Genomic DNA, 13,642 nt, shown 5'->3' with positions numbered 1-13,642 from the left:
GTTAGGAATGACAGAGAACCAAGTTGAAGCTAGTAGAACATGCTGAGATGCGGTTAAAATGCAAACTTCTTAGGATAAATTCCTATAAAGTAGACTTAAAAGATACACCTACGAGAGGAAAATTTTCCCATATAAAGGAATGACGATGTCATGAAAGGATAATGAAAATAAATAAATGTGCATAGTGATTTGCATGAGTTAGAAGATATTACAGATAATTAGAGACCATTTGTCTCCACAATACTAGAGTAAATTCTGGTATAGTATATATTCATATATTGTAAAGTAGACACTACCTGATATAGAATTTATATGAAGAATTTGGAAGTGAAATTACTATCGAGATAGGAAAAATATTAGGATATGCTAGATCGAGCTTATGCATAAAAGAATTCTAGAAGGTGAATTTAAGAAATCCAAGATATGTTTGATAGAAATGCGAAATCCTTAATCGAGTCTAGGAGAAATTGTTTTATGAGCTTGTTTAAACACACTTAGGTGTGATAAGTTGCCTTATGAAAACTTTTGTATGGTGACTTGGGAACTGCGAGACAATACTTGGGACGAGTATGAGTAGGTGTGAATTGTAGTAGAGGCCTATACTACTGGAAGCACATGACTCACACTTGGATCATGGAAAGTCACAAGGTTACCAAGAAGCTAGAAATTTATTTTCGTTTTTGTTCGAGTATGTCATTACCTTCGTTGCGGTGATGACTAAGAAGATGATTTTCTTCAGATCTTAGTGGTCATAAAAAAAACCGAGTTCAGTTAATATAAATCTGCGAGGTGAGTTGATTGGTTCAGAGAACCATGTTTTGTGTAGTGATGAAACTTTAGTCAGAAGATCAAAGAAGGAGATGGTCGAGGTAGTCAATAAAAGTATAACAACCTTCATTAAAGGATTAAGCAACTATTAGCTAGAACTGCTAATAGTTATAAAGATATTATATCACATTAGAACATGAAGGAAAGTTTCTTCTATGATAGTGTCTGACTAATAGAAATAAGAGTATAGTTCATTGTCTGTCTGTTGCGTTATGAAATCAAAGGTCATTAGAATATGACCATTTAAGTTGTTATTTTAACAAAAGTGAAGACCTTATCTTGGACTGAGTCTATAAATTTAATTTAAGAAGGAGCAAAAGTCTGCAATGAGAATTGAGTTTTAACTCAAAGATTAGGACCAAAAGCCCAATAGAGAACGAAGAGTGAGTGCAGATTTGAGCACCGCTATCAATTAAGAAGTTTGAAGAGTTTGACAATCGTTTAGTTAAAGGCACACAATGACTTGAATGTTATGACTAGTTCATTTCTCGTCAACTCTAGATCTGCTCACATCTTATTTGATTATGATGCCTCAGATTCTTTTGTGTCTCATGAAATTGCACATTCTTTTCAAATTGCTTGTTATACATTCGCCCAATTATTTCATGTAGATACCTCGGGAAGTGTATCATTACTTGCTGATAAAGTCTATAAAGGTTGTGTCATAGAAATCTAAGGTTATAATTTTCTTGCTAACCTGATTCCTATCTCCTTGCCCAACTTTGAAATTATTCTCGGCATGAATTGGTTGTCAAAGAACCGCACAAAACTCCTGTGTTACGAAAAGATAATACACATTCCTATTGAAGGAGAGAATTCTATTTTATGTCATCGGTAAACAAAGACTTAAAATCTTAAAAATAATCTCTTTCCTAAAAACTCATAAACTTACATCGAAGGAGTATTCTACTTATTTAGCCTATACAGTTGATACCTCAAAAGAGGAGAATAAAACTGTAAATGATATTCCCAAATATCCTTACGCTTTCCCCGATGATTTGCCTAGACTACCCTAGATAGATCCAATAGAGAAATACGCACAAGTATACTTTGATGAAACTGTTGCGAGACATGGTGTGCCTCTAAAGACTACTTCCGATCATGATAGTAGCTTCACTTCTCATTCTTGGACAAGTATGCAATGTGAATTGGGATCTCGTGTTACTCTTAGCACAACTTCTCATCCCCAGACAGATGGTCAGAAGAAGAGAACAATCCAAACAGTAGAAAATATACTAAAGGTATATGAAGCACTATATAGGCATAAATGTCATACTCCATTATGTTGGCATGATGTAGGACAGAAAGTCCTTAGTGGCCCTGAAATGATTCAAGACACCACCAACATGATTCAAATAATATAAGAAAGAATGAAAGTGACCCAGGATCGACAGAAGTCCTATGCAGAAAAGAGGAGACGATCCATAAAATTCAAGTTGGGTGATTTCGTAATGCTGAAGGTATCCCCATGGAAAGGAATTATTTGATTTGGGAAGAAAGGAAAACTAAGTCCTAGATCTGTTGGTCCTTTCAAAATCATCCATAGAATTGGTAAACAAGCATACCGCTTTGAATTTCCTGAAGATTTGATAGGTATTCATGATGTGTTTCATGTGAGTTATATGTGTAAATGTTTAAGCATATATGATGAAACAGTTCCGTTATTCGGGGTGAAACTAGATTATAAGTTAACATATATAGAAGAGCCTGAAGAGATCGTAAATGAAAGAACAACTTATCTACGTAATAAAGAAGTGAAGTTGGTGCTTGTCAACTGGAAATACCATAGAGGTCCAAATTATACTTGGGAAAATAAGAACGAGATAAAAATGAAATATCCCCATTTGTTTTAATCGTTGTGATTTTGGGTACGAAATCCTCAAAAGGAGGAGGTCTTTGTAACATACACGTTTAGTTATCGTGTTTTGTTTGATGATGAATATTATTAAATAATATATGATTTTGATTATTGAGTTCTAACAAGATATTTTTAAAAAGAATTGAAGTAAAACTATGTTTAGAATCATTCAGAAAGTATTGGAAGTCTTATAAGATTCCAATCAAAAGTCAAATATTGAAATTAACGAAAATATAAAGTTGAAAATAAATAAAAATAATGTTATTGAAAGTTGTATATTATCTCGTTAGAAACATTTAGACGAAAACTTCATCGAAATCCGAGTTATAACGAACAAGTTATGAACAATCGAAGATCCACGACAAAACCAACAAAACACTATTTAGCATAAAAAGTGAGTTTTCAATAAACTACTTTTTAGCTTTAGTGATCTAAATGAAAGTCGTAGTATTCATTAAACCGATAATTTTCATAAAAAGAACGTCAAAATCTGACTTCGTATGAGGAAATTATGATTTTTCTAAGTTTCAGTATAGCGGTATACATCTAAACACTCGAAATAAAGATCTAGTGATTTTTAGCCGACACAATCTAAAGGAGAATCGAAGGTCTCGTCAATAGTAGTACAACGGTAAAAAGACAGACGAAAACAGACATTGGATGAAGAAGTTATGAATTGTTAACGGATTTTCCTGTCTCGGTCTGTTAAAAGTAATAATATTAAAAATAAGGTTAAAATTATTCGACGGAGTCTAAACTAAAATTGTAGAATATAATTACACCTACGCGTGCATATAAAGAATGTGGAAAACAGAGCTCGTATGCGAAAGTTATGGATTTTTGAAGTTCGGGACACAAAATCCGAGAAATCACAAAATCTGAGGAATTTCGCATGGCCTGGGTTCAGCCACGTTGTCGTAGTTATGAATTGTTAACGGATTTTCCTGTCTCGGTCTGTTAAAAGTAATAATATTAAAAATAAGGTTAAAATTATTCGACGGAGTCTAAACTAAAATTGTAGAATATAATTACACCTACGCGTGCATATAAAGAATGTGGAAAACAGAGCTCGTATGCGAAAGTTATGGATTTTTGAAGTTCGGGACACAAAATCCGAGAAATCACAAAATCTGAGGAATTTCGCATGGCCTGGGTTCAGCCACGTAGCTAGCCCCGTGTCCGATGCTAATGAGTCATCCAAAGCTAGCTACCACCGAGTTCCGACGCGTGTCCGACGTATGGCCAGGGTTCGGCCACCTGCCCTCGCCTCGCATCCGATGCCTGCCCCCCTCCCACGCGACACGTGTTTCCCCCCCCCCCCTCGCCTGCAAACCGATGCGTGTCCCATTCCTCTCAGTTCGGATCTAAGCCTCACACCTATATAAGAGGGTGCGAATTCTCCCGATTAATGTTACTAAATTTCACACTATTTCACCTCTAAACCCTCTTTTAAGCTAGTTTATAACCCCAGAATCCCCGGGATCATAGCCAACACCTGAAAAACATTCTGAAGTGCCCAAAGAACCCAAGAAATTTATTTTTTCAGTTTGAATCTCATCCCTCGCAAGGCCCGGTTTTCAATAAAGCTCCCAGTTTTCATCGAAGAAAGTTATTTATAGGAACGTAGTGGTGCCCAAATTACTATTTTAACCTCTGGTTATTTCACGGTGAGTTCATGTCACACCCTGAAACCGAAGGCGGAAACGTTCCGGGGCGGAGGACGTCATGTAAAGTATCACAACCAATGTACATAGTAAGCACAGTAAACACAACCATTACATTACATAGAAGTATTTACATGTGTTTGAAGTAATGTTATACATGATTATAGATATATACATCCAAAATGAACAAAAGTAGAGACGAGACTGCTAAAATGCTCTGTCTTCTCCAAAAGATCGTGGTGTACCTGTCTAATGTGGACCTGAGAATACAAGCAGTTTTGAAAATATCAGCATAAAACTGGTGAGTTCATAAGCGGTTTGTTTCTGAAAATGAACAAGTTTCCTTTAGTTATCTAAAAAAGTTGTTATTCAAGAAAATCCCATATTTTCTTAATAGTAAAGTTTAGTTATCCATTTGTTATACAATCTGGTTATGAACAGTTCAGTTATCCCAGGAAAAACCCTTATTTTCCTTAAAAGTTTGTAGTTGGTTATCGATTCGGAATGCAGTGTACACTTCTACCATACTTAAAGTGTTTGTGTGAAGTTTCCTGAAAGCCTGGTTATCCTTGAAATGTATGTTAGTTTTAACACGTATATAAAACTATTATGTGGGAAGTAAACTAATTCTTAAGGTTATTAGCTTACTAGGTTCATTATTACCAACAAGTAAATCTCTATTATCTAAATTGCGAGTTCCATAACCATACGATAGACTAGATATGGAAATAAGAAGTCCAATATCATTTTATGACTTTTGTCACCTGTAGACCTGCCAGTTCCACTGTAGCTAGCAACGAGGTGCGGGGTAGTCAGCCTCGTATAGATCTACACACTCAAGTCACGCTCTCCGTCCAGGAGATTCTGGTTACAGGGGCGGTCCTCCACTCGCGTATCTCTGTGGAGTGTTTCAGAGGATGTGTCTCCAATTATTAAGATTAACAAATTTACAAGTAATAATGTGGAAAATCCTGTTTTAAGTTCTAGTTACAAAGGGGGTCCTCCACTCGCATATCTCTGTGGAGTGTTACCGAGGACGTATCTAAATTTCTAAGTTTAATGACTTTTAACAATAATGAAGTGGAAAATCATTTGTGAAATATACAATATAACACTATATAATAAGATTTGCAATCAGTTTGGAAAACTAACTCTGCAAGTCAAACGGTTGGTTAATACGGTTTCGATTGTCAAAAGCATACGAAATATGAAACATTTCAAATGAAATAATAAGTTTGATTAGAAGTTATTCTTGAACTTTTTCTTGTATTCCCCCACTGAAAACATTGAAAAACATGGAAAAAGGTGTAGGGGTATGAACTCACCAAACAAGAAATGTGTCGGCTAGGATGCTAAGTGTCAGTTCGGGGCTTGAATACACGCGAGGTTCCTACGTAATATGAAGAGATACATAATTGTATCTAATTAGACTTTGGACTACTAATTAAATAAGAATATACATTCCGAGGCATGAAAACACTTCATTTCGAGTGTTAGGAGTGATCCGGGTAGCATCTAAGGGTGTGTGGGGCCTAGATAAGGAGTTTACTCTTCAAGAGTAAGCCCTTAGGGGTGTTTATGGTCCAAAGACCATATCCCATTGGAACGTTTCTACCTTCAGTTTCGGTGTGTGACATATTGGTATCAGAGCCCTTGTTTATAGTGAACTAAGTATACCGAACCTTACATGGTATAAGACTATAAACACTAAGGGGACGAAGTGCTCTAAACTAAAAGTATACTTTAAAATATAAGTATTTTTCAAAAGTATACGAGAATACCTAAACGTCAGATACCATAACCTCGAGTAGAACAAAACATAAGCAATTGGGTGTTGTACGCTGCGGTTAAACCTGGGCAGTTATGTAGTCGTGTCTAGGGTCAATATAGCCTGATCAACTATATTCATTCGAGACACGACCAACATGTGCTTGGGAGTGACTGTGGTGTGCAGCATGCCTAAAACTTACCTAATATCCAAACAATGATTCATCGTTGCAGCGAAACATAAAATACTATGGGAGTATTTTAGCCAAAGCTGATTGCGTTGTAGAAATTCATTCCGAGTGTTACTACTCATTCCTTCCTTAGCGATAGTTTATCTGCTCTGATAACTCTTTCATGTTTTATTGCTTAATAGAACTCTATATCTGTCATAATGAGATATCTATTGTTCTATATCTCTTGATTCAATTTAGAGGACTTATGATCCTCTCTTTCCTGGCTATTTTAGATCAAGATGCCTCCAAAGAAAAGACCCAACTCAAAGAACAACAATTCTCCTCCACCACCACCTCCCTCTCCATTTGATCCCGCCATGTTCCAAGCAGCCGTTACTGCTGCAGTGGCTGCTGCTATATCACAAATGAATCCCGGTGGTTCAGGCGGGCCAGGAGGTGGTACCCAGTCTCAAAACCATGAAGGTAGTTAGGAACACCGGAAGGAGTGTTCCTACAAAGGCTTTATGAACGTGAAACCCACGCCCTTCAATGGCATTGGAGGTGTCATTACCCTAACTCAGTGGTTCGATAAAATCGAATCTATCTTCGAAATCTGTGCCTATTCAGAATCCAACAAAGTGAAGTTTGCCGCCTACACGTTCACAGACAAAGCCCTGACTTGGTGGAACGGACGAGTCAAATCCTTAACCCTACTTGTAGCCAATGTTATGGGTTGGGAGATCATGAAGGAGCTTATGCTTGTGGAGTACTTCCCTCGGGGCGAAATGCAGAAGCTGGAACACGAACTCTGGAACATGAATATGAAGGGTTCCGATATCACCACTTACACTTCAAGATTTGATGACTTGGCGGTTCTCTGCCCGGGAATGGTTACCTCGGAGAGTAAAAAGATTGAGAGATTCATATGGGGGCTGACTCAACCAACCAAGGGTAACGTTTTGGCTGCGAAGCCAGACACCTACGACAACGCCAAATGGCTAGCGCAAACTTTGATTGACCATAATGATGACCTTGAGGAAGCGGCCACCACTCCTGAACCAACAAAAAGGAGTGGTGAGAAAAGAAAGTTTTGGAAGAAGAAGAAGAGCCAGTCTTCACAGGAATCCTCGAAGAAGCAGCACTGCTACTACCCCTGCTGCTGTTTCTGTCGTCGGATCCACAACCCAAACACCTACCAGTAGGTATGCTGGTACCCTTACCCGATGCGACAAATGTAACTTCCATCATAACCCCGGCCCCTATCGTGACCTGTCATGCTCCAACTGTGGTAAAAAGGGGCATACGATTCGATTCTACAAAGCACCAACCCAATCAATAAATCAATCTTCCGTAGCGGGTGTCGAGCAGGCCTGCTACGGATGTGGTGAAGTCAGGCACTTCAAGAGAAACTGCCCCAAGGCAGCAACAACTGGTAACACCGGGAGAGTCCTAGCTATGGGATGAGAGGAGGCAGTCACAATCCCACCGTTGTCTCGGGTACGTTCCTTCTCGACAACTCTTATGCTAGTACCCTTTTCGATTATGGTGCTGAAAGAAGTTTTGTTAGCCATTCATTCAAGCATCTTCTTAAACATAATCCCCAACCATTGACTGAAACATTTACCATCGAGATGGCTAACGGTGAGAAAGAAAACGCTAACGATATATTCATAGGTTGTACCCTTACCCTGAATGATCATTCCTTTCCCATCGACCTAATGCCGGTTTCCATAAAGAGCTTTGATGTTATCATTAGTATGGATTGGTTGAGTCCTAATCATGCAGCTATCCTTTGTTACGAAAAAGCCATCCGTCTTAATCTCCCCTCTGGTCAGACTCTCATAACCTACGGCGATAAACTCAGTTCCAATCTTCGGATCATCTTTTGCATCAAAGCTCAAAAAACTTCTGCGAAAGGAGTGTTACGCATTCCTAGCTCATGTAATCAACGAGAAACAGGAAGTTAAAGACCTCGAGAGCATCCTCGAAGTCTGCAACTTTCCTGATGTCTTTCCCACAGAGCTCCCGGGAATTCCTCTCGAACGTCAAGTCGAGTTTCGTATCGACCTAATTCCTGGAGCTAATCCTATAGCCAAATCTCCATATCGCTTAGCTCCAGCAGAAATGCAGGAGTTATTCAGTCATCTTAATGAGCTGCTCGACAAAGGGTTCATCAGACCGAGTTCCTCACCTTGGGGAGCCCCGGTATTATTTGTGAAGAAGAAAGATGGATCATTTCGGATGTGTATAGACTACCGCGAGTTGAACAAGTTGACAGTCAAAAACCGCTATCCTCTTCCTTGAATAGACGACCTTTTCGATCAACTTCAAGGAGCCAGTTACTTCTCGAAAATAGACCTCAGATCAGGGTACGATCAGCTTCGAGTCCACGAGAATGATGTTTCCAAGACAACATTCAGGACTCGATATGGTTACTACGAGTTCGTAGTGATGCCCTTCGATCTAACCAATGCACCGTATGTGTTCATAGACCTGATGAACCGGGTGTGTCGCCCCTTTCTGGACAAGTTCGTCATCGTGTTCATTGATGACATACTTGTCTATTCCAGAAGCGAAGAAGATCACAAGCAACATTTGAGGTTAGTGTTGGAAACTCTTAGATCGGAAAAGCTATACGCGAAATTCTCCAAGTGTGAATTCTGGATTCGGAAGGTAGCATTCCTTGGTCACGTGGTAAGTGAGGAGGGTATACACGTGGACCCGTCCATAATTAAGGCGATAGAGAATTGGTCGGCACCGAAGACACCCACAGAAATCTGTCAATTCTTGGGTCTCGCTGGCTACTATCGTAGATTCATTCAGAATTTTTCCAAAATTGCCAAACCCCTAACTACTCTGACACAGAAAGGCATACCCTTTTGTTGGAGTGAAAAACAAGACACTGCCTTTCAAACGTTGAAGAAAGCCTTGTGCAGTGCACCTATTTTGTCCCTGCCCGAAGGTACAGAGGACTTCGCTGTTTATTGAGATGCATCCTATCAGGGTTTAGGCTGTGTGCTTATGCAAAGAGGAAAAGTTATCGCTTATGCCTCGAGACAGCTGAAGGCACACGAAGTTAACTATACGACACATGACCTGGAGTTAGGAGCAGTGGTCTTCGCACTGAAGATTTGGAGACATTATCTCTACAAAACCAAGTGCACAATCTTCACTGACCATAAAAGCCTGCAACATATCTTCGACCATAAACATGAGGCAACAGTGATGGGTAGAGCTGCTCAGTGACTACGAGTGCGAAATCCGCTACCATCCCGACAAGGCCAATGTGGTAGCAGATGCCCTTAGCCAAAAGGAAAGATCAAGCAACAAGGCGAAGACATTGACGATGACCATTCATTCCCACTTATCCGCACAGATTCGAGAAGCCCAGTTAGAAGCCCTAAAACCAGAAAACATGTCGAACGAAGCATTGATAGGAATAGAGAAGAAACTTGAGATCAGAAGTGACAGAGTCTACTGTTTCATGGATAGAATCTGGACCCCAAAGTTCGGAGGTTTAAGGGAAGTTGTTATGAACGAAGCTCACAAGACCAGATACTCTATTCACCCAGGTTCAGATAAGATGTACCTGGATCTCAAGAAACAATACTGGTGGCCAAACATGAAAGCCGAAATCGCAACCTTCGTGGGAAAGTGTCTGACTTGCGCCAAGGTAAAAGTCGAGTATCAGAAGCCCTCGAGTCTGCTCCAGCAGCCCGAGATACCTGAATGGAAATGGGAGATGATTACAATGAATTTCATCACCAAGTTACCTCAAGGTTTTGGCAGTCCCTTCAGAAAGCCCTTGGAACTAAGGTGGATATGAGTACAACTTACCATCCTCAGACAGACGAACAGAGTGAGAGAACTATTCAGAACCTAGAAGACATGCTGAGAGCATGTGTCATTGATTTTGGAAAGTCGTGGGACACCCATTTACCTTTAATCGAGTTCTCGTATAACAACAGATACCGCACCAGCATCAAGGCTGCCCTGTTCGAATCCCTATACGGTCGCAAGTGCAGATCCCCTCTGTGTTGGGCCGAGGTAAGGGACACGTAGCTAGCCAAGAGTCTAGTCCCCGATAGTGCTCTCACAAGTCATGAAATCATCCGTGAAACCACTGAGAAGATCATTCAAATCCGAGATCGATTGAAAGCTTCACGAGATAGACATAAGAGTTACGCCAATAAACGATGGAAACCCTTGGAATTCCAGGTTGGAGATCATGTCCTGTTAAAGGTATCGCCCTGGAAAGGCATGATACGCTTTGGAAAGCATAGAAAACTTAACCCGAGGTACATAGGACCTTTCGAGATCCTTGCTAGGATCGGTCCTGTAGCCTATAAACTCCGACTACCTCAAGAACTTAGTAACATCCATCATGTCTTCCACGTCTGTAATCTTAAAAAGTGTCTATCCGATGAAACCCTCGTAATCCCTCTTGACGAGATTGAGATCAACGAAACCTGAACTTCGTGGAAGAACCCATCGAAATCATGGATCGAGAGATTAAACGTAGGAAACAAAGCCGTATCCCGATAGTGAAGGTTCGCTGGAATGCCAAGCGGGGACCCGAGTTCACTTGGGAGCGCGAAGACTCGATGAAACAGAAATATCCACATCTCTTTCTAATTCCATGATTTGTATCTTAATTCTAAATTTCGGGACGAAATTCCCTCTAACGGGGGGATAATGTGACAACCCGTAATTTATTCCGTTGTTGTAACTCATTCCCGTTAATAAAACCGTTCATATTCCAATTTTTTCGTTAACTTTTGGTTTAAATTAATTAAAGTGGGACTTTTTATTTTAACCTCATGAGTGTCCAAACACATTAGAAACGCGTGAAAATACCCTCGTTATTTATTCCGACTTAGTTGTAACTAAAAAATTTCCAAATAAATAATGAGGGTATTTTCACGCGTTTCTAATGTGTTTAGACACTCATGAGGTTAAAATCAAAAGTCCCACTTTAATTAATTTAAACCAAAAGTTAACGGAAAAATTGGAATACGAACGGTTTTATTAACAGGAATGGGTTACATCGACGAAATAAATTACGGGTTATCACAGTTCAATATATAGGAACAATTGTATGTTATGTGTTATATGTGCTATGTGCTTTTCCATGTTATTTTCTCGTGATATTATTTCGTGCTATTATAATAGCAAAGTTGTACCTTTGACCATGTGATCAGTGAAATGACTAGTATTACAGTGGTATTGGTATGTAGCCTCTGGCCGTGTAGAGCATGTCTCGTAAGAGAATGACTTCTACCCTTATGACATTGGTAGAAGGTTAGATAGGGATGAAAGCCTAAAATCTACCAAAATGTTTAATCAAAAATTGTATGTCTTCTGTGCCATTTGGGCTGAAGCTTTATTGATGTATATCAAGTATGTAAATTGTTATGTCTCATTGATTGTAAATCTTTGAATCAAATCATTGATTGATATGGAAAGCTTGTCACATGATTCATATATGCCTTTGTTGTTCTTTGTTCTTCTTTTCTTCTATCATATTGGTATATATATGGCATAACGTTATATTGTATCTATTTTTGAACTCACTAAGCGTCACCGTTTATCCCTCTCAGTGTTTAAGTATTGCAGGTAATAAGGATCCAATATAGATATTGTTCGAAAATTTAGAATAGTTAATAATATTACTTTTGTATTTAGTGATCGTGTATGTATAAAATTATAATTTCCTGGATAGTTATGTAATATACTAAACCTTAATCGGTTTGTATCTAGTCTTTGTAATTAAACTATCAATGTAAAATATTGTTTATGAATATGCATGTAGCATGTTTTGGAGTAACATGATGTAGTCTTAGAGAGAGGTTCTCTCACTCCCCCCCCGCCTTTTTTTTTTCCAATAAAACCCATCCATAACAACATGTCCAGAGAGCCCCCTAGTCTATAACATCAAGCAAAGTAAGGCATGTATTGTACATATAGTAGCCAATCAATACAAACATGTAGTAATGCAAAACGGAAAAGCAAATCAAAGTATATCATAAAGTGGTGACATGTGTTCGAAGGTAAAATGTTCACCACAATACAGTAATAAGTTATTACTTCAACATCCAAATATATAAGCAGGGCCGGTCCAAGCCAATTTGAGGCCCGAGGCAAATTTAGAAATGAGGCCCTTTGATCAGCATTCAAAGTTGATGGAATACATGATGACAATTTAAAACAATAAGTAAATAATCCCATTTTTTCATTATCAAAGTATATGGTATAAGCTTAAACGCCAGTGTATAAAAATGATTATAGTTGACTACATCCATACATCTTTTACATCACAACGTTACAACTACTACACCCAAAATCACCATTACCGCCAAAGTTTTGGTTTTTGCAACCCATATAATCAGACCCACAATATAAAATTTTACAAACCAAAGTGAAAGTGGGTATAATCATCATTTGAACCATCCTCCCATCATGTTGTTTACTCCTCTTTCAGTTTACCTACACAAAAATTAGAAAAAAATAGAATTCTTAAATTAGAAAATTAGAATAGATGTAAAGAACTTGAAATACAACACCAAAGAAACATCACTAAGGACAAACAAAGAATACGAGCTTGATAATCGATCCAAAGGAGCCAAACACGAAAACAACAACAAATTGAAAGCAATGAGGAAAGCTGATAACATGGAAAAAAAACCATAGTAGGAGCAAAACTAGAGCACGGGGGAAAATCGTCCATAAGGCAAAAAAAAAAATCCAATAGACAGGGTATAGATTATCCCAAAATAAAGAGCAAAATCTTATAAACAATTCCATCTCAGAAGCAAATCATCGTAGAGAAACACAAAAACAAAGGCCACATAAATAGAGCCAGGGGCATTGCTGTCCATATGGGCAACAAATCCATCAGCAAGAGTAAAGAGAAACCCGAATCTGAATATCATGAAAATTTAATCACTGAAGCACCCTCCAAACAAATAGAGAAATAATATGACAACATTATGGTTTCTTGCTCACTTATTTATGCTTCTGTCATTCTATCATCTTGAAAATTATTGTGAAGTGTGAAGCCGTGTATTACGAGGAGACATCAAATTATTTCTTATTGAAAGTTGAAGCGTCGTCTCTTAGAAACCCGACATCATCTTAAGAAGAAGAAAAATCCCTAATCCATAACTACACGATGTTGGGCCTTTTTCCTTGTATTATATTAATAAATAAAAATTATAAAAATTCCAAGAAATACTAAGGAAAAGGTTCGAACACGGAACCTCACAAACCTCAATCAAGATGCATCAACCATCTCAACCAACGTTACATTTGGTTATTTCTTGCATATAATATTTTATATCATCCATACCAAT

Source organism: Lactuca saligna, chromosome 2 (genome assembly GCF_052625555.1).
Source record: "Lactuca saligna cultivar CGN05327 chromosome 2, ASM5262555v1, whole genome shotgun sequence".
Classification (NCBI taxonomy): Eukaryota; Viridiplantae; Streptophyta; class Magnoliopsida; order Asterales; family Asteraceae; genus Lactuca; species Lactuca saligna.
This window is presented reverse-complemented; position numbering follows the sequence as displayed.